The sequence below is a fragment of the Mytilus trossulus genome, chromosome 5 (genome assembly GCF_036588685.1).
Source record: "Mytilus trossulus isolate FHL-02 chromosome 5, PNRI_Mtr1.1.1.hap1, whole genome shotgun sequence".
NCBI lineage: Eukaryota > Metazoa > Mollusca > Bivalvia > Mytilida > Mytilidae > Mytilus > Mytilus trossulus.
In genome coordinates this window covers 45,970,263-45,997,733 of record NC_086377.1, presented here as the reverse complement: position 1 = coordinate 45,997,733, position 27,471 = coordinate 45,970,263, and the positions used below count along the sequence as shown (strand labels likewise).

The window sequence follows — 27,471 nt, the reverse complement described above, 5'->3', positions numbered from 1 at the left end:
TACCGAAATGGATTAATCGACCACTCCCCCTTTTTACATCTAGATTTCCATTGTGAAGCGGTTTCAATTAAATTACTGACGCGAAACCGACGGCATATACACACTAAGCATAGAATTTGAATCACGAGATTATGTCGCAGATTGGCAATTAAGTAAGTACTAAATGCACATCGTTTGTCTCTTGTCAATCATGTTTTTCGTGTTCCTACACGTTGTACCGACAATGTTGAATAATAAACATGCCATCTATCATACATACCATGTAACACGTGGTAATCATGTACTGTCCTTATATGATCGAGTTAGACATTATGTGTTATAAGCATCGGTGGTTCAGTGGTAGAATGCTCGCCTGCCACGCGGGCGGCCCGGGTTCGATTCCCGGCCGATGCATTTCTTTTTTCTTATCTTTGCCACTTTCTAAAGTACCAACTGGCAATGTAGAGTGAGGATAGCACAGTTTTATAGTTTCAATACGTAACAATTATGGACGTTGTTTGAAATTAATTGTGGTGATATGTTACAACATTCAAACAACTACTACAGTCTTTTTGAAAATGTCCTTTTACAAATGTAGGAATACCAAATGATGTAACTATTTCCTATCATGTCAGTTGAAAGTCGGAAAAGTCTAAACTAAATACACTTCTCATCTGTAACTTTTTCTTTCCTAATGGCATGTATTACAACAACAGTAATGTGATAAAGATGACCAAAAACTAAAGCTCCGATGCCGGGAATCGAACCCGGGCCGTCTGGGTGAAAACCAGAAATCCTAACCACTAGACCACATCGGACTTACTATAACAAGCTTAATTTAAGCTACATATAAGCAGGAATCGACTGTTTGATCACTGTGCTTAAACCATGTGTGTGTCAACATATGATAATTGTGAGTCTGCATCAAAGTAAATCATTTCAAAGCTAACCCTGTCTACCTTTCTTATACAAACATATAGCAGGAATGTTCTGAAGGTGTATTTCGTTCGATCTTAAAAAAGTAAAGAAATAATGTAATTGTAATGTACAGGTAGTTTGTCGGCAAAATCGCCAAAACTAAATACTTTATTACACATGTTACAGTGGCCGTAATTAATGTTCATTTACCGAAATGGATTAATCGACCACTCCCCCTTTTTACATCTAGATTTCCATTGTGAAGCGGTTTCAATTAAATTACTGACGCGAAACCGACGGCATATACACACTAAGCATAGAATTTGAATCACGAGATTATGTCGCAGATTGGCAATTAAGTAAGTACTAAATGCACATCGTTTGTCTCTTGTCAATCATGTTTTTCGTGTTCCTACACGTTGTACCGACAATGTTGAATAATAAACATGCCATCTATCATACATACCATGTAACACGTGGTAATCATGTACTGTCCTTATATGATCGAGTTAGACATTATGTGTTATAAGCATCGGTGGTTCAGTGGTAGAATGCTCGCCTGCCACGCGGGCGACCCGGGTTCGATTCCCGGCCGATGCATTTCTTTTTTCTTATCTTTGCCACTTTCTAAAGTACCAACTGGCAATGTAGAGTGAGGATAGCACAGTTTTATAGTTTCAATACGTAACAATTATGGACGTTGTTTGAAATTAATTGTGGTGATATGTTACAACATTCAAACAACTACTACAGTCTTTTTGAAAATGTCCTTTTACAAATGTAGGAATACCAAATGATGTAACTATTTCCTATCATGTCAGTTGAAAGTCGGAAAAGTCTAAACTAAATACACTTCTCATCTGTAACTTTTTCTTTCCTAATGGCATGTATTACAACAACAGTAATGTGATAAAGATGACCAAAAACTAAAGCTCCGATGCCGGGAATCGAACCCGGGCCGTCTGGGTGAAAACCAGAAATCCTAACCACTAGACCACATCGGACTTACTATAACAAGCTTAATTTAAGCTACATATAAGCAGGAATCGACTGTTTGATCACTGTGCTTAAACCATGTGTGTGTCAACATATGATAATTGTGAGTCTGCATCAAAGTAAATCATTTCAAAGCTAACCCTGTCTACCTTTCTTATACAAACATATAGCAGGAATGTTCTGAAGGTGTATTTCGTTCGATCTTAAAAAAGTAAAGAAATAATGTAATTGTAATGTACAGGTAGTTTGTCGGCAAAATCGCCAAAACTAAATACTTTATTACACATGTTACAGTGGCCGTAATTAATGTTCATTTACCGAAATGGATTAATCGACCACTCCCCCTTTTTACATCTAGATTTCCATTGTGAAGCGGTTTCAATTAAATTACTGACGCGAAACCGACGGCATATACACACTAAGCATAGAATTTGAATCACGAGATTATGTCGCAGATTGGCAATTAAGTAAGTACTAAATGCACATCGTTTGTCTCTTGTCAATCATGTTTTTCGTGTTCCTACACGTTGTACCGACAATGTTGAATAATAAACATGCCATCTATCATACATACCATGTAACACGTGGTAATCATGTACTGTCCTTATATGATCGAGTTAGACATTATGTGTTATAAGCATCGGTGGTTCAGTGGTAGAATGCTCGCCTGCCACGCGGGCGGCCCGGGTTCGATTCCCGGCCGATGCATTTCTTTTTTCTTATCTTTGCCACTTTCTAAAGTACCAACTGGCAATGTAGAGTGAGGATAGCACAGTTTTATAGTTTCAATACGTAACAATTATGGACGTTGTTTGAAATTAATTGTGGTGATATGTTACAACATTCAAACAACTACTACAGTCTTTTTGAAAATGTCCTTTTACAAATGTAGGAATACCAAATGATGTAACTATTTCCTATCATGTCAGTTGAAAGTCGGAAAAGTCTAAACTAAATACACTTCTCATCTGTAACTTTTTCTTTCCTAATGGCATGTATTACAACAACAGTAATGTGATAAAGATGACCAAAAACTAAAGCTCCGATGCCGGGAATCGAACCCGGGCCGTCTGGGTGAAAACCAGAAATCCTAACCACTAGACCACATCGGACTTACTATAACAAGCTTAATTTAAGCTACATATAAGCAGGAATCGACTGTTTGATCACTGTGCTTAAACCATGTTTGTGTCAACATATGATAATTGTGAGTCTGCATCAAAGTAAATCATTTCAAAGCTAACCCTGTCTACCTTTCTTATACAAACATATAGCAGGAATGTTCTGAAGGTGTATTTCGTTCGATCTTAAAAAAGTAAAGAAATAATGTAATTGTAATGTACAGGTAGTTTGTCGGCAAAATCGCCAAAACTAAATACTTTATTACACATGTTACAGTGGCCGTAATTAATGTTCATTTACCGAAATGGATTAATCGACCACTCCCCCTTTTTACATCTAGATTTCCATTGTGAAGCGGTTTCAATTAAATTACTGACGCGAAACCGACGGCATATACACACTAAGCATAGAATTTGAATCACGAGATTATGTCGCAGATTGGCAATTAAGTAAGTACTAAATGCACATCGTTTGTCTCTTGTCAATCATGTTTTTCGTGTTCCTACACGTTGTACCGACAATGTTGAATAATAAACATGCCATCTATCATACATACCATGTAACACGTGGTAATCATGTACTGTCCTTATATGATCGAGTTAGACATTATGTGTTATAAGCATCGGTGGTTCAGTGGTAGAATGCTCGCCTGCCACGCGGGCGGCCCGGGTTCGATTCCCGGCCGATGCATTTCTTTTTTCTTATCTTTGCCACTTTCTAAAGTACCAACTGGCAATGTAGAGTGAGGATAGCACAGTTTTATAGTTTCAATACGTAACAATTATGGACGTTGTTTGAAATTAATTGTGGTGATATGTTACAACATTCAAACAACTACTACAGTCTTTTTGAAAATGTCCTTTTACAAATGTAGGAATACCAAATGATGTAACTATTTCCTATCATGTCAGTTGAAAGTCGGAAAAGTCTAAACTAAATACACTTCTCATCTGTAACTTTTTCTTTCCTAATGGCATGTATTACAACAACAGTAATGTGATAAAGATGACCAAAAACTAAAGCTCCGATGCCGGGAATCGAACCCGGGCCGTCTGGGTGAAAACCAGAAATCCTAACCACTAGACCACATCGGACTTACTATAACAAGCTTAATTTAAGCTACATATAAGCAGGAATCGACTGTTTGATCACTGTGCTTAAACCATGTTTGTGTCAACATATGATAATTGTGAGTCTGCATCAAAGTAAATCATTTCAAAGCTAACCCTGTCTACCTTTCTTATACAAACATATAGCAGGAATGTTCTGAAGGTGTATTTCGTTCGATCTTAAAAAAGTAAAGAAATAATGTAATTGTAATGTACAGGTAGTTTGTCGGCAAAATCGCCAAAACTAAATACTTTATTACACATGTTACAGTGGCCGTAATTAATGTTCATTTACCGAAATGGATTAATCGACCACTCCCCCTTTTTACATCTAGATTTCCATTGTGAAGCGGTTTCAATTAAATTACTGACGCGAAACCGACGGCATATACACACTAAGCATAGAATTTGAATCACGAGATTATGTCGCAGATTGGCAATTAAGTAAGTACTAAATGCACATCGTTTGTCTCTTGTCAATCATGTTTTTCGTGTTCCTACACGTTGTACCGACAATGTTGAATAATAAACATGCCATCTATCATACATACCATGTAACACGTGGTAATCATGTACTGTCCTTATATGATCGAGTTAGACATTATGTGTTATAAGCATCGGTGGTTCAGTGGTAGAATGCTCGCCTGCCACGCGGGCGGCCCGGGTTCGATTCCCGGCCGATGCATTTCTTTTTTCTTATCTTTGCCACTTTCTAAAGTACCAACTGGCAATGTAGAGTGAGGATAGCACAGTTTTATAGTTTCAATACGTAACAATTATGGACGTTGTTTGAAATTAATTGTGGTGATATGTTACAACATTCAAACAACTACTACAGTCTTTTTGAAAATGTCCTTTTACAAATGTAGGAATACCAAATGATGTAACTATTTCCTATCATGTCAGTTGAAAGTCGGAAAAGTCTAAACTAAATACACTTCTCATCTGTAACTTTTTCTTTCCTAATGGCATGTATTACAACAACAGTAATGTGATAAAGATGACCAAAAACTAAAGCTCCGATGCCGGGAATCGAACCCGGGCCGTCTGGGTGAAAACCAGAAATCCTAACCACTAGACCACATCGGACTTACTATAACAAGCTTAATTTAAGCTACATATAAGCAGGAATCGACTGTTTGATCACTGTGCTTAAACCATGTGTGTGTCAACATATGATAATTGTGAGTCTGCATCAAAGTAAATCATTTCAAAGCTAACCCTGTCTACCTTTCTTATACAAACATATAGCAGGAATGTTCTGAAGGTGTATTTCGTTCGATCTTAAAAAAGTAAAGAAATAATGTAATTGTAATGTACAGGTAGTTTGTCGGCAAAATCGCCAAAACTAAATACTTTATTACACATGTTACAGTGGCCGTAATTAATGTTCATTTACCGAAATGGATTAATCGACCACTCCCCCTTTTTACATCTAGATTTCCATTGTGAAGCGGTTTCAATTAAATTACTGACGCGAAACCGACGGCATATACACACTAAGCATAGAATTTGAATCACGAGATTATGTCGCAGATTGGCAATTAAGTAAGTACTAAATGCACATCGTTTGTCTCTTGTCAATCATGTTTTTCGTGTTCCTACACGTTGTACCGACAATGTTGAATAATAAACATGCCATCTATCATACATACCATGTAACACGTGGTAATCATGTACTGTCCTTATATGATCGAGTTAGACATTATGTGTTATAAGCATCGGTGGTTCAGTGGTAGAATGCTCGCCTGCCACGCGGGCGGCCCGGGTTCGATTCCCGGCCGATGCATTTCTTTTTTGACTCTTTCAAGGTTTTCAATTGATTAGAGGACAGTGGAATTCGCGACACATAATCGTATCATCCACGGATATATAATGGGCATTGCTGGTAATTCACGTAAAAACAAATTCATTTGATGACAAATTCATTTGATGACATCCTTTCAAATACAACGCCTTTCCTCTTTTTACGTAGAGGTCAATCTTGAATAAGATACAAATAAATTGTCGAGAACGCCCTTTATAAGAGTGCCAGGAGTGAATGGCTCCGGTGCTACCATTTTTAGCAATTGAGGGGAATCGTAGAGAGAGTGGCAAACACAGGAATTACGTGATCGTATCTAACTAATATCCTGAGGGGATAATGTCATAACAACTGACTAAATGACAAGAAATGCATAAAACATAAACATGACTCTTAAACATAAAGTCATTATTTGCTAAAGTACATTCTTTTGCAGGTGTGATGGTTACCCATCTCATTTCAGTCAGTGCCATTTAAAGACCTAATCATGTTAAGGCACAAAACAGCGGCAGATGCAAACTGCAAGATAACATACGTTGCGAGGAACAATTGCAATTTGTTCGCTCTGAGGAGTATGTGAATCCTGCATATCGTTTTCGTGACTTTTGACATTTGTTTCCTCCAATCACAAAAAATTAAAGCTCCGATGCCGGGAATCGAACCCGGGCCGTCTGGGTGAAAACCAGAAATCCTAACCACTAGACCACATCGGACTTAGTAGAACTAGCTTAATTTAAGCTATATATAAAAGAGTCCTTACCCAGCCTAATACATTTATGATTGTGTCAACATATGATAACTGTGATTTAGCTGACAGCATGACTGTCACAGGAGAGTATTCAAAGCTTACAAAACTAGACCAGTCGGTAAATATTAGATGCAGAAACGTACAATTGGTAAAGGGCGAAGTTATGCATTTAGCTTATAATTACATGGAGTATGAAAATTAGCATGTACCATATGTCGACTTTACCGAGTTCAAGTTGTCTGTCATGGAAACCACAACAGAAATCATGTCAAATTACAGAACTTTTCGTTTTGCGATTGGGTCTTCTTTGAAAGACTTGAGGTTAGTTATCCCTTTAAGATCACGATTTTTTTTTAACTACGCAGGTATAAGCTTATATTTAAGTTTTAAATTATACACGAAGCCGACAGTAGCGTTTTTTCTGGTCATTATATTTCAACCGCCAGTTGATATTCAATGATATGCTGCAGCTGAACAAATGAGATCTAAATTATCGCCGATTTCCTCTTTTCAAATGTATTTGTGCCGTACGTGTTTCTACCGACAATTTCAGTATCATATTAACATGCATTTATACCATACATATCAGGTAACATGTGTCCTTATATGATCAAGTTTAACATGAGGTAGTCATAAGCATCGGTGGTTCAGTGGTAGAATGCTCGCCTGCCACGCGGGCGGCCCGGGTTCGATTCCCGGCCGATGCATTTCTTTTTTGACTCTTTCAAGGTTTTCAATTGATTAGAGGACAGTGGAATTCGCGACACATAATCGTATCATCCACGGATATATAATGGGCATTGCTGGTAATTCACGTAAAAACAAATTCATTTGATGACAAATTCATTTGATGACATCCTTTCAAATACAACGCCTTTCCTCTTTTTACGTAGAGGTCAATCTTGAATAAGATACAAATAAATTGTCGAGAACGCCCTTTATAAGAGTGCCAGGAGTGAATGGCTCCGGTGCTACCATTTTTAGCAATTGAGGGGAATCGTAGAGAGAGTGGCAAACACAGGAATTACGTGATCGTATCTAACTAATATCCCGAGGGGATAATGTCATAACAACTGACTAAATGACAAGAAATGCATAAAACATAAACATGACTCTTAAACATAAAGTCATTATTTGCTAAAGTACATTCTTTTGCAGGTGTGATGGTTACCCATCTCATTTCAGTCAGTGCCATTTAAAGACCTAATCATGTTAAGGCACAAAACAGCGGCAGATGCAAACTGCAAGATAACATACGTTGCGAGGAACAATTGCAATTTGTTCGCTCTGAGGAGTATGTGAATCCTGCATATCGTTTTCGTGACTTTTGACATTTGTTTCCTCCAATCACAAAAAATTAAAGCTCCGATGCCGGGAATCGAACCCGGGCCGTCTGGGTGAAAACCAGAAATCCTAACCACTAGACCACATCGGACTTAGTAGAACTAGCTTAATTTAAGCTATATATAAAAGAGTCCTTACCCAGCCTAATACATTTATGATTGTGTCAACATATGATAACTGTGATTTAGCTGACAGCATGACTGTCACAGGAGAGTATTCAAAGCTTACAAAACTAGACCAGTCGGTAAATATTAGATGCAGAAACGTACAATTGGTAAAGGGCGAAGTTATGCATTTAGCTTATAATTACATGGAGTATGAAAATTAGCATGTACCATATGTCGACTTTACCGAGTTCAAGTTGTCTGTCATGGAAACCACAACAGAAATCATGTCAAATTACAGAACTTTTCGTTTTGCGATTAGGTCTTCTTTGAAAGACTTGAGGTTAGTTATCCCTTTAAGATCACGATTTTTTTTTAACTACGCAGGTATAAGCTTATATTTAAGTTTTAAATTATACACGAAGCCGACAGTAGCGTTTTTTCTGGTCATTATATTTCAACCGCCAGTTGATATTCAATGATATGCTGCAGCTGAACAAATGAGATCTAAATTATCGCCGATTTCCTCTTTTCAAATGTATTTGTGCCGTACGTGTTTCTACCGACAATTTCAGTATCATATTAACATGCATTTATACCATACATATCAGGTAACATGTGTCCTTATATGATCAAGTTTAACATGAGGTAGTCATAAGCATCGGTGGTTCAGTGGTAGAATGCTCGCCTGCCACGCGGGCGGCCCGGGTTCGATTCCCGGCCGATGCATTTCTTTTTTGACTCTTTCAAGGTTTTCAATTGATTAGAGGACAGTGGAATTCGCGACACATAATCGTATCATCCACGGATATATAATGGGCATTGCTGGTAATTCACGTAAAAACAAATTCATTTGATGACAAATTCATTTGATGACATCCTTTCAAATACAACGCCTTTCCTCTTTTTACGTAGAGGTCAATCTTGAATAAGATACAAATAAATTGTCGAGAACGCCCTTTATAAGAGTGCCAGGAGTGAATGGCTCCGGTGCTACCATTTTTAGCAATTGAGGGGAATCGTAGAGAGAGTGGCAAACACAGGAATTACGTGATCGTATCTAACTAATATCCCGAGGGGATAATGTCATAACAACTGACTAAATGACAAGAAATGCATAAAACATAAACATGACTCTTAAACATAAAGTCATTATTTGCTAAAGTACATTCTTTTGCAGGTGTGATGGTTACCCATCTCATTTCAGTCAGTGCCATTTAAAGACCTAATCATGTTAAGGCACAAAACAGCGGCAGATGCAAACTGCAAGATAACATACGTTGCGAGGAACAATTGCAATTTGTTCGCTCTGAGGAGTATGTGAATCCTGCATATCGTTTTCGTGACTTTTGACATTTGTTTCCTCCAATCACAAAAAATTAAAGCTCCGATGCCGGGAATCGAACCCGGGCCGTCTGGGTGAAAACCAGAAATCCTAACCACTAGACCACATCGGACTTAGTAGAACTAGCTTAATTTAAGCTATATATAAAAGAGTCCTTACCCAGCCTAATACATTTATGATTGTGTCAATGTAGCAGAGTGATTTTTATGATAATTTTATATATTGTAAAAATCATCTATTTAATTACTATATTTATTAAAAAGCTTAATTACATATTTTGAATATTGTATATTCAGTTTAAATTATTACTTGCAAACCTTATTTTTATGTATAGTAATATTCACGTTATTTTATGAATATTCATTAGGGATTTACTTAAATCATTGTATCTGATTGGCTGTTTATATTTCGCGGTCAAGTTTAATTTCCTTTGTTTTGTACCTGTACATTTCCACGGACGATAGCCATGACAGTTCATTGAATGTATGTCTGTTTATCTTGACCACATAGTTTACCTGTAAACCTTATATATTTTGGACAACATTATTATAGAATACTGTAAGTTACTTCTTTATTAACATTATTCATATTTTTCACGTAAATGATATTCTAGTAAAGTTTCTATTTTGTTTTGTAACGTTCTCCTCATATCGCATGTATGTAACACAAGTACACAAGATGTACATGATAGTATTTTATTAAGCTAGAAGTATATGATTTTATAATCTACGGTTTATTTGCCACGGTAGAATTGTATTGTTAATTTGCGTACATTACTATTTGATTATTGTCATGAATAGTCTATATTTTATAAATGACGGCTTATTAAGTAAAAGACGGAAAAGTGTTTCCATTTATATAAAGTAATAGTTTTGTAGTAAATAGTTTTTATCAAGTACAAATATGAATGAGTAAAGAATATTTAGTACATTGTATATTTTTATAATTCGATTCCGAGTATTTATGTTCGTATTTTGGTTTCAGGAATCCATGTAACGTAATTATGTAAAACACATGATTGTGTGATGTTTATATGATGTGCCGTTAACCGTATCAGCACAACTCACTCCACAAGTGGTAAGAGTATATTTATTTATAGTTAAGCTTTGTTTATATTGTATTGTAAACATGAGTTATCTCCCGTTAGTTTGGAGCTTTTTAATGAATCGATAATATTGACATCATAAGTCTTTATGATTATTATATTTGCGACTTTATGATTGTTGTATGATATTATATAGTTAATTATTATACGTATTATATATTTTAATGAAGTCATTATTAATAAATGTAGTTGTAACATTTATTACATACCGTTTGTAAGGTAAACCAGTATTGAATACAAATACACAGATACACATAAATTACGTATGACATTCCGATTTAGTGTATAGTTAAAGGTCAAACATTTGTAAAAGTACACGTGACACCCGATGTCAATTTCAGTAAAAGTAAACAATGAATATTTTCTACTTGCAATACATTTTACTTGCTAATTAGTAATTAACAGTTAAATGTATTATTAATTGTATTCCTGTACTATATAACCTGTGATATTCGTAAAAGTATATATATTATGTTATAAGAAATAGCTTGTTATTTATATATGTTGTATTGCTATTTCAGACTTGTTTTATATACTGGTAAATAAATCATCAGAACCTTAGATCTCATTGTTGGTGTTATTAACGCATAGAAAACCACCTACTACAAATGGCGCCCACGTAGGGACGTGTAAAAGTACACGTGACACCCGATGTCAATTTCAGTAAAAGTAAACAATGAATATTTTCTACTTGCAATACATTTTACTTGCTAATTAGTAATTAACAGTTAAATGTATTATTAATTGTATTCCTGTACTATATAACCTGTGATATTCGTAAAAGTATATATATTATGTTATAAGAAATAGCTTGTTATTTATATATGTTGTATTGCTATTTCAGACTTGTTTTATATACTGGTAAATAAATCATCAGAACCTTAGATCTCATTGTTGGTGTTATTAACGCATAGAAAACCACCTACTACAAATGGCGCCCACGTTTCGTTGGGTTGATGGCACATACCAGTTTTTGTGGAGATCCAGATGTGATGTCAGTGACCACCATTAGATGTCTCTAGTCCATGTATGCAGTGACCATGTGTGTTTGTTTACTTCCGTTATGGTACCATGTGATGAACTTTACCACGTGCTTATGTTTACTAACATTCCGACCCATGTGATCATCGTCCACGTGCGTTTGTTTACAGTTTACCGGATGACAATATAGTACCGGATGTTACTTATAGTAACTTGACTTTTTGTTTTTCACTTTGGAAAACTGAACTTGTATTATTCTGCATTGTGAAATATTGTGATTTAATTATACTTTTGTGGAACAGTGTAATTATTGGAATAGTTTTCTAGTTTAAGGTAGGATTTATTTATTTACATTATATACTGTATACCACTTTGATACATTGAAACTTAGCATACACTTGAAACATTTTCACATTTCGAATTTAATTTTGAAATTTTGCATCCACTTTTTTGACTTTAAATTTTTTTTTTGACGTCCTTCATTTTGACCTTTTCATACTTAAACATTTATACACATTAAATTTTTTTTTTTCCGAGGCTTACTTGGATTTGGACTTAGTCTGTCAGAGGACATGTACACTTATATTATTTAGGCATTCATTTATGGTGTACATGTATTACTGATAGTGATAAACATACTTTGTAGATTACAGTAGCATAGCTACATAGTATACAGCATACACTTTTATATTTTAAATTTATTTTTCGGTATACAGTTGTAGTGTATTATACTTACATTGAACTATAACCCACATGGTATAGGTCAATGCTCAGTTGAACTTAGCAATTATAACACACATTATGTTTTATGTGTAGCATTGCTAGTTGATATTAGATACATAGTTTTCATATATCGTTTTATAAATATACTTTGTATAGTGACTTGGTACTTAAGTTGATATGAATTAAATTTATTATCATATTATTTACATATTAGACATTCACTGAGTTAGATAGTACCTAGATTTTTAGATTGTTGATAGACATTGTTTTTTTTTTTAATATTGATTAAAAATTTGCATTTGATCATTAGCATTTAGTGTGGTGGTGTTGACACTTATTAGAATTTTGCATTATTATTGAACTTGAATTAGGGTGAATGAATTGAATGTTTATAGGTACACTAGTTTACACCGTTTACCATGTATGAACAACCGAATGAGCCATGTTACAACGCCATGTATGACCAACACTACAATACCAACGACACCTTTGATCCACAGTACTATCCACCACGCAGAAAACGTCGTCGTCACCGAAGACGCAACAGACAACGTCCATACTGGGACCAGATAGAAGCTGAATACCAACCTGCTCCTACTCCGACTTATGTATCTCAACCATCAAGAGAACCTGTTATATGCTACAGATGTGGACAACCAGGCCACTATGCCTTTGCCTGCTGTGTTAGACTGGATCACACTAGAAAAGCTTGTAACTTTCAGCAGATGAACACTGAAGCTAAGATGTATCAACAACGACAGTCATCAGGTGATACAGAAGGATTACTTGGTAGCCCTAATGAAGTCACAGTAGTCATCAATGGACTTCAAGCAGCAGCACTACTAGATACTGGTTCTACAGTTAGTACAGTTAGCCAGTCATTCCATCGACAGTACCTTGCTGACAGTCCTATCCAGACACTCAACCAGATACTTCATATCGAATGTGCAGATGGCCAGAACATGCCATACCTTGGTTACATCTCAGCAGATCTACAATTACCAGGTACATCTACATCAGCAGATCCTCAACAATGCTTACTGTTAGTCGTTCCAGACAGCTCTTACAACCAGCTAGTACCACTTCTACTTGGAACCAACGTCTTGACAGCAGCTATGACAGATGTAAAGCAACGATATGGATCACGCTTTCTACAAACAGCAGATCTACATACACCTTGGTATATCACATTTAGATGTTTGCTTTTAAGAGATAAAGAATTACAAAAGAGATGCAACAGACTTGCCATCATCAAGAGTGCTGAAGGAAAGACAATCCGTATACCGCCTAACAGAGATGTCATTCTACAGGGATACATGGACCATGAACTACCATACCATCCAGTTTGTGGACTCCTACAGTCAACTGATAGAGCAGCAATACCATCTGACTTAGATATAGCTCCATCACTAGTATCATATGAGTATAGAAACAACAGCATCATACCAGTACATATCAGCAATGTAACTACCAGAACAGTGACAGTTTCGCCAAATGCCATCCTTTGCGAACTTCAACCTGTTTCAGTCACCGACATTGATGTACCAGATACCTATGAACAAGATGCATGGAATGAATCTACATTTCCAGACACACTTAGTGATGATCAACTACATAAAGCCAGAGAATTACTACATCAATTCAGAGACGTATTCAGCACATCAGATACTGATATAGGCCACATCACCGCCGTACAGCATAAGATAGAACTGATAGATGAAACACCATTCAAACAACGACACCGGCGTATTCCACCTGCCTTATTCGACGAAGTTAGAACACACCTTCAACAACTTCTTACTGCTGGGATCATTCGTCGTTCACATTCGCCTTGGTCATCGAATGTTGTATTGGTTAGAAAGAAAGACAACAAGCTCAGAATGTGTGTAGACTATAGACAACTGAACCAGCTGACAATTAAAGACTCATATGCTCTTCCTAGAAGCGAGGAAATCCTTGACGCATTAGGAGGAAACAACTACTATACCGTCATGGACATGAAGAGTGGTTATCACCAAGTAGAGGTAGAAGAGACACACAAGGCTAGAACAGCATTTACAGTCGGCCCTCTTGGTTTCTATGAATTTAACAGACTTCCGTTTGGCCTCGTAAACAGTCCAGCAACTTACCAACGTCTCATGGAACAGATACTTGGAGATCTACACCTAGATATATGCTTTATATACCTTGACGACTTGATCATCTTTTCAGAGACGTATGAAGAACATCTTGAAAGGTTACAGATGGTATTACAACGACTAAGAGAACACAACTTGAAACTTTCGCCCAAGAAATGTGCATTCTTCAAAGACAAAGTTAAGTACATCGGTCACATAGTCTCTAAAGATGGTATTTCACCCGATCCAGATAAATTAGAGAAAGTCATCAACTGGCCTCGACCCACAACGCCAGAAGAAGTACGTCGCTTCCTTGGTTTCGTCGGTTATTACCGCAAGTTTGTCAAAGACTTCTCTAAGATAGCAAGACCGCTCACAGACTTGATGCCTGCACCAAAGAAGTCCAGTAAACGAAAACTTAAGAAGCCAACAGTTACATCATGGGTTTGGGACAAGCCACAAGAAGATGCCTTCCAAAAGCTCAAAAGTCAACTTGCAATGCCACCTGTTCTTGGTTATCCACGTTATAAGGAACCTTTTGAATTACATACAGACGCATCTATGCTTGGTCTTGGAGCAATACTGTACCAATCACAAGAAGGAAAGAAAAGAGCCATAGCTTATGCCAGCAGAGGACTTAGCAAGACTGAGAGGAACTATCCAGTCCACAAGTTAGAATTCCTTGCTCTGAAATGGTCAGTAACAGAGAAATTTCATGATTACCTTTATGGCAACACATTTACCGTGGTTACAGACAACAACCCACTTACCTACGTTTTAACAACAGCAAAGCTAGACGCCACTGGTCATCGTTGGATAGCTAGTTTGTCATCTTACAACTTTAACATCGTCTATCGACCTGGTGCTAACAACGCTGATGCAGATGCACTTTCCAGACTTCCAGAACTACTTGGTCGTACCAACACCTCCAACATTAGTACAGATTCTGTGAAAGCCATTTGTCAGTTACAGCATGCACAACCATATGTTCAGACGTTATCGATGACAGCATCTAAAGCCACTGATGATCCATACTTACCATCACAACATCTAGTCAACATCAAGATGGAACAGAAGCAAGATACTTACCTTAAAGATTGGATATATTGGGTTGATGAACATCGAAAGCCACGAAAAGAACAGTTAGAACGTTCACCATGGAACACTTGGTTTATAAACAACTACGACAAATTGAAAATGGTTGATGGTGTACTCTACCGTATTATCCACGACAATGGGGAACAACATAAACAACTTGTACTACCTGAAGTCTGCATTTCCAAAGTACTTACATCATTACATGATGAGATGGGACATCAAGGCAGAGACAAAACAGTATCATTGGTTAGAGATCGTTTTGTTTGGTTTGGAATGAATAGAGATGTTGACAACTGGATATCGAATTGCGACAGATGTATTCGACGAAAGCAACCTGCAAGTCATAGAGCACCACTCATTAGTATCGAGACAACACAACCACTGGAGTTAGTATGTATGGACTATCTCTCACTTGAAAGATCTACAGGTGGATTTGAGAACATACTTGTAATAACAGACCACTTCACTCGATATGCATTGGCAATACCAACAAGAAACCAGACAGCGAAAACAACTGCAGACGCATTCTTTAACAACTTTGTCGTCCACTATGGTTTGCCAGAAAGAATTCACTCCGATCAAGGTGCCAACTTCGGATCCAAAATCATCAAGGAACTATGCAACATCACTGGTATGACTAAGTCAAGAACAACACCGTATCATCCAATGGGAAATGGCGTCACTGAAAGATTCAACAGAACATTACTTGGTATGCTTGGAACATTAGAGAACGTCCAGAAGAAAGATTGGAAGTCGCATGTTGCTGGTCTTGTCCATGCTTACAATTGCACTCGTCAAACATCAACGGGATTCTCTCCATACTTCCTGATGTTCGGAAGACAACCAAAGCTACCTATCGACATCGCTTTTGGAATCGGAGATGAAGCTGAACCTATTACTACAACTAAGTATGCAGAAGAAATGCAAGAAAGACTTCGTAAGGCATATGACACAGCAACAAGAAACATCTTTGCTGCCCAGAAACGACAAAAGACACACTACGATCAGAAAGTAAAAGGAGCTGTGCTGAAGCCTGGAGATAGAGTCTTAGTTAAGACACTAGCCTTTGATGGAAAGCACAAGTTAGCAGATAGGTGGGAAGATGACCCGTATCGTATAATTAGTCAGCCTAATTGTGGAATACCAGTGTACGTGGTTCAGAAAGAAAACAAGGAAGGAAGAAAGAGGACTTTGCATAGAAATCTGTTCTTGCCTATTGGAGATCTGCCCAAAGATATTGATAAAGAAAAGAAACGTCCTGCGCCCAGGCAACAAAGAAGAAATAAGCAGCCCGAGGAACCGACGAAATCTGAAGGGAACAGTGAGAACAGGACCACTGATGAAGTATCAGATGAGGAGTCGGAGCAGGAGTATGGATATTGGATACTTGATAAGGATACACAGGACAACACTAACAGTGATGTACCAGTTGTGGACCTACAAGAAGAAGGAACTCTTGGTTTCACTGGTGACGGCCATGATGGAGCTGAGAGTAATGATCAGCAGGGAACTGGTTTAGGAGGGGACGCTCTTCCTGTGGACATTATTACAGCTGCAGAACCAAACCCTGTGAGTGATGAGGAACCTGAAGAAGCGACTGCTCAGACTATTGAAGAAAACACTTCTATTGATCAAGATGAGAGTGCGCCAACAGACTTGTCACTAGTAGAGGCAGAGGAACCCACCATAGCTCCGGAACAACAACCACGAAGGAGACGTATACTACCGACACCACCACGAGACCCACCAGTAGCAACTAGACCTCAGAGAGAAAGGAAACCACCGAAATACCTGGATGACTATGTTTTATCTAAGCAGGCTACTACTATCCAACAGCCCGATTGGTTAATGAGGATTCACTGGTTGGAGTCTGAAGCAAGAAAAGGAAGATTTAAAGGCTTAGAGATGGAGTTGTCAAGAACCATCCTCGACATCATGCGAACTGGTTAATGGCTTGCCGAGGACGTCAACCTTCAGTGAAGGGGGAAACAGACGGGAATGACGTGGAAGTCATTTTCCTACAGCGGGGAGAATGTAGCAGAGTGATTTTTATGATAATTTTATATATTGTAAAAATCATCTATTTAATTACTATATTTATTAAAAAGCTTAATTACATATTTTGAATATTGTATATTCAGTTTAAATTATTACTTGCAAACCTTATTTTTATGTATAGTAATATTCACGTTATTTTATGAATATTCATTAGGGATTTACTTAAATCATTGTATCTGATTGGCTGTTTATATTTCGCGGTCAAGTTTAATTTCCTTTGTTTTGTACCTGTACATTTCCACGGACGATAGCCATGACAGTTCATTGAATTTATGTCTGTTTATCTTGACCACATAGTTTACCTGTAAACCTTATATATTTTGGACAACATTATTATAGAATACTGTAAGTTACTTCTTTATTAACATTATTCATATTTTTCACGTAAATGATATTCTAGTAAAGTTTCTATTTTGTTTTGTAACGTTCTCCTCATATCGCATGTATGTAACACAAGTACACAAGATGTACATGATAGTATTTTATTAAGCTAGAAGTATATGATTTTATAATCTACGGTTTATTTGCCACGGTAGAATTGTATTGTTAATTTGCGTACATTACTATTTGATTATTGTCATGAATAGTCTATATTTTATAAATGACGGCTTATTAAGTAAAAGACGGAAAAGTGTTTCCATTTATATAAAGTAATAGTTTTGTAGTAAATAGTTTTTATCAAGTACAAATATGAATGAGTAAAGAATATTTAGTACATTGTATATTTTTATAATTCGATTCCGAGTATTTATGTTCGTATTTTGGTTTCAGGAATCCATGTAACGTAATTATGTAAAACACATGATTGTGTGATGTTTATATGATGTGCCGTTAACCGTATCAGCACAACTCACTCCACAAGTGGTAAGAGTATATTTATTTATAGTTAAGCTTTGTTTATATTGTATTGTAAACATGAGTTATCTCCCGTTAGTTTGGAGCTTTTTAATGAATCGATAATATTGACATCATAAGTCTTTATGATTATTATATTTGCGACTTTATGATTGTTGTATGATATTATATAGTTAATTATTATACGTGTTATATATTTTAATGAAGTCATTATTAATAAATGTAGTTGTAACATTTATTACATACCGTTTGTAAGGTAAACCAGTATTGAATACAAATACACAGATACACATAAATTACGTATGACATTCCGATTTAGTGTATAGTTAAAGGTCAAACATTTGTAAAAGTACACGTGACACCCGATGTCAATTTCAGTAAAAGTAAACAATGAATATTTTCTACTTGCAATACATTTTACTTGCTAATTAGTAATTAACAGTTAAATGTATTATTAATTGTATTCCTGTACTATATAACCTGTGATATTCGTAAAAGTATATATATTATGTTATAAGAAATAGCTTGTTATTTATATATGTTGTATTGCTATTTCAGACTTGTTTTATATACTGGTAAATAAATCATCAGAACCTTAGATCTCATTGTTGGTGTTATTAACGCATAGAAAACCACCTACTACATGTGATATGATAACTGTGATTTAGCTGACAGCATGACTGTCACAGGAGAGTATTCAAAGCTTACAAAACTAGACCAGTCGGTAAATATTAGATGCAGAAACGTACAATTGGTAAAGGGCGAAGTTATGCATTTAGCTTATAATTACATGGAGTATGAAAATTAGCATGTACCATATGTCGACTTTACCGAGTTCAAGTTGTCTGTCATGGAAACCACAACAGAAATCATGTCAAATTACAGAACTTTTCGTTTTGCGATTAGGTCTTCTTTGAAAGACTTGAGGTTAGTTATCCCTTTAAGATCACGATTTTTTTTTAACTACGCAGGTATAAGCTTATATTTAAGTTTTAAATTATACACGAAGCCGACAGTAGCGTTTTTTCTGGTCATTATATTTCAACCGCCAGTTGATATTCAATGATATGCTGCAGCTGAACAAATGAGATCTAAATTATCGCCGATTTCCTCTTTTCAAATGTATTTGTGCCGTACGTGTTTCTACCGACAATTTCAGTATCATATTAACATGCATTTATACCATACATATCAGGTAACATGTGTCCTTATATGATCAAGTTTAACATGAGGTAGTCATAAGCATCGGTGGTTCAGTGGTAGAATGCTCGCCTGCCACGCGGGCGGCCCGGGTTCGATTCCCGGCCGATGCATTTCTTTTTTGACTCTTTCAAGGTTTTCAATTGATTAGAGGACAGTGGAATTCGCGACACATAATCGTATCATCCACGGATATATAATGGGCATTGCTGGTAATTCACGTAAAAACAAATTCATTTGATGACAAATTCATTTGATGACATCCTTTCAAATACAACGCCTTTCCTCTTTTTACGTAGAGGTCAATCTTGAATAAGATACAAATAAATTGTCGAGAACGCCCTTTATAAGAGTGCCAGGAGTGAATGGCTCCGGTGCTACCATTTTTAGCAATTGAGGGGAATCGTAGAGAGAGTGGCAAACACAGGAATTACGTGATCGTATCTAACTAATATCCCGAGGGGATAATGTCATAACAACTGACTAAATGACAAGAAATGCATAAAACATAAACATGACTCTTAAACATAAAGTCATTATTTGCTAAAGTACATTCTTTTGCAGGTGTGATGGTTACCCATCTCATTTCAGTCAGTGCCATTTAAAGACCTAATCATGTTAAGGCACAAAACAGCGGCAGATGCAAACTGCAAGATAACATACGTTGCGAGGAACAATTGCAATTTGTTCGCTCTGAGGAGTATGTGAATCCTGCATATCGTTTTCGTGACTTTTGACATTTGTTTCCTCCAATCACAAAAAATTAAAGCTCCGATGCCGGGAATCGAACCCGGGCCGTCTGGGTGAAAACCAGAAATCCTAACCACTAGACCACATCGGACTTAGTAGAACTAGCTTAATTTAAGCTATATATAAAAGAGTCCTTACCCAGCCTAATACATTTATGATTGTGTCAACATATGATAACTGTGATTTAGCTGACAGCATGACTGTCACAGGAGAGTATTCAAAGCTTACAAAACTAGACCAGTCGGTAAATATTAGATGCAGAAACGTACAATTGGTAAAGGGCGAAGTTATGCATTTAGCTTATAATTACATGGAGTATGAAAATTAGCATGTACCATATGTCGACTTTACCGAGTTCAAGTTGTCTGTCATGGAAACCACAACAGAAATCATGTCAAATTACAGAACTTTTCGTTTTGCGATTAGGTCTTCTTTGAAAGACTTGAGGTTAGTTATCCCTTTAAGATCACGATTTTTTTTTAACTACGCAGGTATAAGCTTATATTTAAGTTTTAAATTATACACGAAGCCGACAGTAGCGTTTTTTCTGGTCATTATATTTCAACCGCCAGTTGATATTCAATGATATGCTGCAGCTGAACAAATGAGATCTAAATTATCGCCGATTTCCTCTTTTCAAATGTATTTGTGCCGTACGTGTTTCTACCGACAATTTCAGTATCATATTAACATGCATTTATACCATACATATCAGGTAACATGTGTCCTTATATGATCAAGTTTAACATGAGGTAGTCATAAGCATCGGTGGTTCAGTGGTAGAATGCTCGCCTGCCACGCGGGCGGCCCGGGTTCGATTCCCGGCCGATGCATTTCTTTTTTGACTCTTTCAAGGTTTTCAATTGATTAGAGGACAGTGGAATTCGCGACACATAATCGTATCATCCACGGATATATAATGGGCATTGCTGGTAATTCACGTAAAAACAAATTCATTTGATGACAAATTCATTTGATGACATCCTTTCAAATACAACGCCTTTCCTCTTTTTACGTAGAGGTCAATCTTGAATAAGATACAAATAAATTGTCGAGAACGCCCTTTATAAGAGTGCCAGGAGTGAATGGCTCCGGTGCTACCATTTTTAGCAATTGAGGGGAATCGTAGAGAGAGTGGCAAACACAGGGAATTACGTGATCGTATCTAACTAATATCCCGAGGGGATAATGTCATAACAACTGACTAAATGACAAGAAATGCATAAAACATAAACATGACTCTTAAACATAAAGTCATTATTTGCTAAAGTACATTCTTTTGCAGGTGTGATGGTTACCCATCTCATTTCAGTCAGTGCCATTTAAAGACCTAATCATGTTAAGGCACAAAACAGCGGCAGATGCAAACTGCAAGATAACATACGTTGCGAGGAACAATTGCAATTTGTTCGCTCTGAGGAGTATGTGAATCCTGCATATCGTTTTCGTGACTTTTGACATTTGTTTCCTCCAATCACAAAAAATTAAAGCTCCGATGCCGGGAATCGAACCCGGGCCGTCTGGGTGAAAACCAGAAATCCTAACCACTAGACCACATCGGACTTAGTAGAACTAGCTTAATTTAAGCTATATATAAAAGAGTCCTTACCCAGCCTAATACATTTATGATTGTGTCAACATATGATAACTGTGATTTAGCTGACAGCATGACTGTCACAGGAGAGTATTCAAAGCTTACAAAACTAGACCAGTCGGTAAATATTAGATGCAGAAACGTACAATTGGTAAAGGGCGAAGTTATGCATTTAGCTTATAATTACATGGAGTATGAAAATTAGCATGTACCATATGTCGACTTTACCGAGTTCAAGTTGTCTGTCATGGAAACCACAACAGAAATCATGTCAAATTACAGAACTTTTCGTTTTGCGATTAGGTCTTCTTTGAAAGACTTGAGGTTAGTTATCCCTTTAAGATCACGATTTTTTTTTAACTACGCAGGTATAAGCTTATATTTAAGTTTTAAATTATACACGAAGCCGACAGTAGCGTTTTTTCTGGTCATTATATTTCAACCGCCAGTTGATATTCAATGATATGCTGCAGCTGAACAAATGAGATCTAAATTATCGCCGATTTCCTCTTTTCAAATGTATTTGTGCCGTACGTGTTTCTACCGACAATTTCAGTATCATATTAACATGCATTTATACCATACATATCAGGTAACATGTGTCCTTATATGATCAAGTTTAACATGAGGTAGTCATAAGCATCGGTGGTTCAGTGGTAGAATGCTCGCCTGCCACGCGGGCGGCCCGGGTTCGATTCCCGGCCGATGCATTTCTTTTTTGACTCTTTCAATGTTTTCAATTGATTAGAGGACAGTGGAATTCGCGACACATAATCGTATCATCCACGGATATATAATGGGCATTGCTGGTAATTCACGTAAAAACAAATTCATTTGATGACAAATTCATTTGATGACATCCTTTCAAATACAACGCCTTTCCTCTTTTTACGTAGAGGTCAATCTTGAATAAGATACAAATAAATTGTCGAGAACGCCCTTTATAAGAGTGCCAGGAGTGAATGGCTCCGGTGCTACCATTTTTAGCAATTGAGGGGAATCGTAGAGAGAGTGGCAAACACAGGAATTACGTGATCGTATCTAACTAATATCCCGAGGGGATAATGTCATAACAACTGACTAAATGACAAGAAATGCATAAAACATAAACATGACTCTTAAACATAAAGTCATTATTTGCTAAAGTACATTCTTTTGCAGGTGTGATGGTTACCCATCTCATTTCAGTCAGTGCCATTTAAAGACCTAATCATGTTAAGGCACAAAACAGCGGCAGATGCAAACTGCAAGATAACATACGTTGCGAGGAACAATTGCAATTTGTTCGCTCTGAGGAGTATGTGAATCCTGCATATCGTTTTCGTGACTTTTGACATTTGTTTCCTCCAATCACAAAAAATTAAAGCTCCGATGCCGGGAATCGAACCCGGGCCGTCTGGGTGAAAACCAGAAATCCTAACCACTAGACCACATCGGACTTAGTAGAACTAGCTTAATTTAAGCTATATATAAAAGAGTCCTTACCCAGCCTAATACATTTATGATTGTGTCAACATATGATAACTGTGATTTAGCTGACAGCATGACTGTCACAGGAGAGTATTCAAAGCTTACAAAACTAGACCAGTCGGTAAATATTAGATGCAGAAACGTACAATTGGTAAAGGGCGAAGTTATGCATTTAGCTTATAATTACATGGAGTATGAAAATTAGCATGTACCATATGTCGACTTTACCGAGTTCAAGTTGTCTGTCATGGAAACCACAACAGAAATCATGTCAAATTACAGAACTTTTCGTTTTGCGATTAGGTCTTCTTTGAAAGACTTGAGGTTAGTTATCCCTTTAAGATCACGATTTTTTTTTAACTACGCAGGTATAAGCTTATATTTAAGTTTTAAATTATACACGAAGCCGACAGTAGCGTTTTTTCTGGTCATTATATTTCAACCGCCAGTTGATATTCAATGATATGCTGCAGCTGAACAAATGAGATCTAAATTATCGCCGATTTCCTCTTTTCAAATGTATTTGTGCCGTACGTGTTTCTACCGACAATTTCAGTATCATATTAACATGCATTTATACCATACATATCAGGTAACATGTGTCCTTATATGATCAAGTTTAACATGAGGTAGTTATAAGCATCGGTGGTTCAGTGGTAGAATGCTCGCCTGCCACGCGGGCGGCCCGGGTTCGATTCCCGGCCGATGCATTTCTTTTTTGACTCTTTCAAGGTTTTCAATTGATTAGAGGACAGTGGAATTCGCGACACATAATCGTATCATCCACGGATATATAATGGGCATTGCTGGTAATTCACGTAAAAACAAATTCATTTGATGACAAATTCATTTGATGACATCCTTTCAAATACAACGCCTTTCCTCTTTTTACGTAGAGGTCAATCTTGAATAAGATACAAATAAATTGTCGAGAACGCCCTTTATAAGAGTGCCAGGAGTGAATGGCTCCGGTGCTACCATTTTTAGCAATTGAGGGGAATCGTAGAGAGAGTGGCAAACACAGGAATTACGTGATCGTATCTAACTAATATCCCGAGGGGATAATGTCATAACAACTGACTAAATGACAAGAAATGCATAAAACATAAACATGACTCTTAAACATAAAGTCATTATTTGCTAAAGTACATTCTTTTGCAGGTGTGATGGTTACCCATCTCATTTCAGTCAGTGCCATTTAAAGACCTAATCATGTTAAGGCACAAAACAGCGGCAGATGCAAACTGCAAGATAACATACGTTGCGAGGAACAATTGCAATTTGTTCGCTCTGAGGAGTATGTGAATCCTGCATATCGTTTTCGTGACTTTTGACATTTGTTTCCTCCAATCACAAAAAATTAAAGCTCCGATGCCGGGAATCGAACCCGGGCCGTCTGGGTGAAAACCAGAAATCCTAACCACTAGACCACATCGGACTTAGTAGAACTAGCTTAATTTAAGCTATATATAAAAGAGTCCTTACCCAGCCTAATACATTTATGATTGTGTCAACATATGATAACTGTGATTTAGCTGACAGCATGACTGTCACAGGAGAGTATTCAAAGCTTACAAAACTAGACCAGTCGGTAAATATTAGATGCAGAAACGTACAATTGGTAAAGGGCGAAGTTATGCATTTAGCTTATAATTACATGGAGTATGAAAATTAGCATGTACCATATGTCGACTTTACCGAGTTCAAGTTGTCTGTCATGGAAACCACAACAGAAATCATGTCAAATTACAGAACTTTTCGTTTTGCGATTAGGTCTTCTTTGAAAGACTTGAGGTTAGTTATCCCTTTAAGATCACGATTTTTTTTTAACTACGCAGGTATAAGCTTATATTTAAGTTTTAAATTATACACGAAGCCGACAGTAGCGTTTTTTCTGGTCATTATATTTCAACCGCCAGTTGATATTCAATGATATGCTGCAGCTGAACAAATGAGATCTAAATTATCGCCGATTTCCTCTTTTCAAATGTATTTGTGCCGTACGTGTTTCTACCGACAATTTCAGTATCATATTAACATGCATTTATACCATACATATCAGGTAACATGTGTCCTTATATGATCAAGTTTAACATGAGGTAGTTATAAGCATCGGTGGTTCAGTGGTAGAATGCTCGCCTGCCACGCGGGCGGCCCGGGTTCGATTCCCGGCCGATGCATTTCTTTTTTGACTCTTTCAAGGTTTTCAATTGATTAGAGGACAGTGGAATTCGCGACACATAATCGTATCATCCACGGATATATAATGGGCATTGCTGGTAATTCACGTAAAAACAAATTCATTTGATGACAAATTCATTTGATGACATCCTTTCAAATACAACGCCTTTCCTCTTTTTACGTAGAGGTCAATCTTGAATAAGATACAAATAAATTGTCGAGAACGCCCTTTATAAGAGTGCCAGGAGTGAATGGCTCCGGTGCTACCATTTTTAGCAATTGAGGGGAATCGTAGAGAGAGTGGCAAACACAGGAATTACGTGATCGTATCTAACTAATATCCCGAGGGGATAATGTCATAACAACTGACTAAATGACAAGAAATGCATAAAACATAAACATGACTCTTAAACATAAAGTCATTATTTGCTAAAGTACATTCTTTTGCAGGTGTGATGGTTACCCATCTCATTTCAGTCAGTGCCATTTAAAGACCTAATCATGTTAAGGCACAAAACAGCGGCAGATGCAAACTGCAAGATAACATACGTTGCGAGGAACAATTGCAATTTGTTCGCTCTGAGGAGTATGTGAATCCTGCATATCGTTTTCGTGACTTTTGACATTTGTTTCCTCCAATCACAAAAAATTAAAGCTCCGATGCCGGGAATCGAACCCGGGCCGTCTGGGTGAAAACCAGAAATCCTAACCACTAGACCACATCGGACTTAGTAGAACTAGCTTAATTTAAGCTATATATAAAAGAGTCCTTACCCAGCCTAATACATTTATGATTGTGTCAACATATGATAACTGTGATTTAGCTGACAGCATGACTGTCACAGGAGAGTATTCAAAGCTTACAAAACTAGACCAGTCGGTAAATATTAGATGCAGAAACGTACAATTGGTAAAGGGCGAAGTTATGCATTTAGCTTATAATTACATGGAGTATGAAAATTAGCATGTACCATATGTCGACTTTACCGAGTTCAAGTTGTCTGTCATGGAAACCACAACAGAAATCATGTCAAATTACAGAACTTTTCGTTTTGCGATTAGGTCTTCTTTGAAAGACTTGAGGTTAGTTATCCCTTTAAGATCACGATTTTTTTTTAACTACGCAGGTATAAGCTTATATTTAAGTTTTAAATTATACACGAAGCCGACAGTAGCGTTTTTTCTGGTCATTATATTTCAACCGCCAGTTGATATTCAATGATATGCTGCAGCTGAACAAATGAGATCTAAATTATCGCCGATTTCCTCTTTTCAAATGTATTTGTGCCGTACGTGTTTCTACCGACAATTTCAGTATCATATTAACATGCATTTATACCATACATATCAGGTAACATGTGTCCTTATATGATCAAGTTTAACATGAGGTAGTCATAAGCATCGGTGGTTCAGTGGTAGAATGCTCGCCTGCCACGCGGGCGGCCCGGGTTCGATTCCCGGCCGATGCATTTCTTTTTTGACTCTTTCAAGGTTTTCAATTGATTAGAGGACAGTGGAATTCGCGACACATAATCGTATCATCCACGGATATATAATGGGCATTGCTGGTAATTCACGTAAAAACAAATTCATTTGATGACAAATTCATTTGATGACATCCTTTCAAATACAACGCCTTTCCTCTTTTTACGTAGAGGTCAATCTTGAATAAGATACAAATAAATTGTCGAGAACGCCCTTTATAAGAGTGCCAGGAGTGAATGGCTCCGGTGCTACCATTTTTAGCAATTGAGGGGAATCGTAGAGAGAGTGGCAAACACAGGAATTACGTGATCGTATCTAACTAATATCCCGAGGGGATAATGTCATAACAACTGACTAAATGACAAGAAATGCATAAAACATAAAC

The 27,471-nt window shown here is 37.0% G+C and overlaps 1 long non-coding RNA gene and 26 other non-coding genes across 27 annotated transcripts; 14 read left to right on the top strand and 13 right to left on the bottom strand.

The window, feature by feature from the left end:
• The first annotated feature begins 322 nt into the window (after positions 1–322).
• On the top strand, positions 323–393 carry Trnag-gcc (transfer RNA glycine (anticodon GCC)). The gene has a single exon. It is a non-coding gene; the product is annotated as a tRNA-Gly (tRNA).
• Positions 394–725: 332 nt separating this feature from the next.
• Positions 726–797, bottom strand: Trnae-uuc (transfer RNA glutamic acid (anticodon UUC)). The gene has a single exon. It is a non-coding gene; the product is annotated as a tRNA-Glu (tRNA).
• A 1,032-nt stretch (positions 798–1,829) lies between these two features.
• Positions 1,830–1,901, bottom strand: Trnae-uuc (transfer RNA glutamic acid (anticodon UUC)). The gene has a single exon. It is a non-coding gene; the product is annotated as a tRNA-Glu (tRNA).
• Positions 1,902–2,530: 629 nt separating this feature from the next.
• Positions 2,531–2,601, top strand: Trnag-gcc (transfer RNA glycine (anticodon GCC)). The gene has a single exon. It is a non-coding gene; the product is annotated as a tRNA-Gly (tRNA).
• A 332-nt stretch (positions 2,602–2,933) lies between these two features.
• Trnae-uuc (transfer RNA glutamic acid (anticodon UUC)) lies at positions 2,934–3,005 on the bottom strand. The gene has a single exon. It is a non-coding gene; the product is annotated as a tRNA-Glu (tRNA).
• Positions 3,006–3,634: 629 nt separating this feature from the next.
• Positions 3,635–3,705, top strand: Trnag-gcc (transfer RNA glycine (anticodon GCC)). The gene has a single exon. It is a non-coding gene; the product is annotated as a tRNA-Gly (tRNA).
• Positions 3,706–4,037: 332 nt separating this feature from the next.
• On the bottom strand, positions 4,038–4,109 carry Trnae-uuc (transfer RNA glutamic acid (anticodon UUC)). Its single transcript has one exon. It is a non-coding gene; the product is annotated as a tRNA-Glu (tRNA).
• A 629-nt stretch (positions 4,110–4,738) lies between these two features.
• Positions 4,739–4,809, top strand: Trnag-gcc (transfer RNA glycine (anticodon GCC)). Its single transcript has one exon. It is a non-coding gene; the product is annotated as a tRNA-Gly (tRNA).
• Positions 4,810–5,141: 332 nt separating this feature from the next.
• Trnae-uuc (transfer RNA glutamic acid (anticodon UUC)) lies at positions 5,142–5,213 on the bottom strand. Its single transcript has one exon. It is a non-coding gene; the product is annotated as a tRNA-Glu (tRNA).
• A 629-nt stretch (positions 5,214–5,842) lies between these two features.
• Positions 5,843–5,913, top strand: Trnag-gcc (transfer RNA glycine (anticodon GCC)). Its single transcript has one exon. It is a non-coding gene; the product is annotated as a tRNA-Gly (tRNA).
• A 656-nt stretch (positions 5,914–6,569) lies between these two features.
• Trnae-uuc (transfer RNA glutamic acid (anticodon UUC)) lies at positions 6,570–6,641 on the bottom strand. The gene has a single exon. It is a non-coding gene; the product is annotated as a tRNA-Glu (tRNA).
• A 671-nt stretch (positions 6,642–7,312) lies between these two features.
• On the top strand, positions 7,313–7,383 carry Trnag-gcc (transfer RNA glycine (anticodon GCC)). The gene has a single exon. It is a non-coding gene; the product is annotated as a tRNA-Gly (tRNA).
• Positions 7,384–8,039: 656 nt separating this feature from the next.
• Trnae-uuc (transfer RNA glutamic acid (anticodon UUC)) lies at positions 8,040–8,111 on the bottom strand. Its single transcript has one exon. It is a non-coding gene; the product is annotated as a tRNA-Glu (tRNA).
• Positions 8,112–8,782: 671 nt separating this feature from the next.
• Trnag-gcc (transfer RNA glycine (anticodon GCC)) lies at positions 8,783–8,853 on the top strand. The gene has a single exon. It is a non-coding gene; the product is annotated as a tRNA-Gly (tRNA).
• Positions 8,854–9,509: 656 nt separating this feature from the next.
• On the bottom strand, positions 9,510–9,581 carry Trnae-uuc (transfer RNA glutamic acid (anticodon UUC)). Its single transcript has one exon. It is a non-coding gene; the product is annotated as a tRNA-Glu (tRNA).
• Positions 9,582–9,695: 114 nt separating this feature from the next.
• Positions 9,696–11,189, top strand: LOC134719689 (uncharacterized). The gene is made up of 3 exons (XR_010107660.1): positions 9,696–10,027; positions 10,454–10,546; positions 11,096–11,189. It is a non-coding gene; the product is annotated as an uncharacterized LOC134719689 (long non-coding RNA).
• Positions 11,190–19,648: 8,459 nt separating this feature from the next.
• Positions 19,649–19,719, top strand: Trnag-gcc (transfer RNA glycine (anticodon GCC)). Its single transcript has one exon. It is a non-coding gene; the product is annotated as a tRNA-Gly (tRNA).
• A 656-nt stretch (positions 19,720–20,375) lies between these two features.
• Trnae-uuc (transfer RNA glutamic acid (anticodon UUC)) lies at positions 20,376–20,447 on the bottom strand. The gene has a single exon. It is a non-coding gene; the product is annotated as a tRNA-Glu (tRNA).
• A 671-nt stretch (positions 20,448–21,118) lies between these two features.
• Positions 21,119–21,189, top strand: Trnag-gcc (transfer RNA glycine (anticodon GCC)). The gene has a single exon. It is a non-coding gene; the product is annotated as a tRNA-Gly (tRNA).
• A 657-nt stretch (positions 21,190–21,846) lies between these two features.
• Positions 21,847–21,918, bottom strand: Trnae-uuc (transfer RNA glutamic acid (anticodon UUC)). The gene has a single exon. It is a non-coding gene; the product is annotated as a tRNA-Glu (tRNA).
• A 671-nt stretch (positions 21,919–22,589) lies between these two features.
• Positions 22,590–22,660, top strand: Trnag-gcc (transfer RNA glycine (anticodon GCC)). The gene has a single exon. It is a non-coding gene; the product is annotated as a tRNA-Gly (tRNA).
• A 656-nt stretch (positions 22,661–23,316) lies between these two features.
• On the bottom strand, positions 23,317–23,388 carry Trnae-uuc (transfer RNA glutamic acid (anticodon UUC)). The gene has a single exon. It is a non-coding gene; the product is annotated as a tRNA-Glu (tRNA).
• A 671-nt stretch (positions 23,389–24,059) lies between these two features.
• Trnag-gcc (transfer RNA glycine (anticodon GCC)) lies at positions 24,060–24,130 on the top strand. The gene has a single exon. It is a non-coding gene; the product is annotated as a tRNA-Gly (tRNA).
• Positions 24,131–24,786: 656 nt separating this feature from the next.
• Trnae-uuc (transfer RNA glutamic acid (anticodon UUC)) lies at positions 24,787–24,858 on the bottom strand. Its single transcript has one exon. It is a non-coding gene; the product is annotated as a tRNA-Glu (tRNA).
• A 671-nt stretch (positions 24,859–25,529) lies between these two features.
• Trnag-gcc (transfer RNA glycine (anticodon GCC)) lies at positions 25,530–25,600 on the top strand. Its single transcript has one exon. It is a non-coding gene; the product is annotated as a tRNA-Gly (tRNA).
• A 656-nt stretch (positions 25,601–26,256) lies between these two features.
• Trnae-uuc (transfer RNA glutamic acid (anticodon UUC)) lies at positions 26,257–26,328 on the bottom strand. The gene has a single exon. It is a non-coding gene; the product is annotated as a tRNA-Glu (tRNA).
• Positions 26,329–26,999: 671 nt separating this feature from the next.
• Trnag-gcc (transfer RNA glycine (anticodon GCC)) lies at positions 27,000–27,070 on the top strand. The gene has a single exon. It is a non-coding gene; the product is annotated as a tRNA-Gly (tRNA).
• The last annotated feature ends 401 nt before the right edge of the window (positions 27,071–27,471 follow it).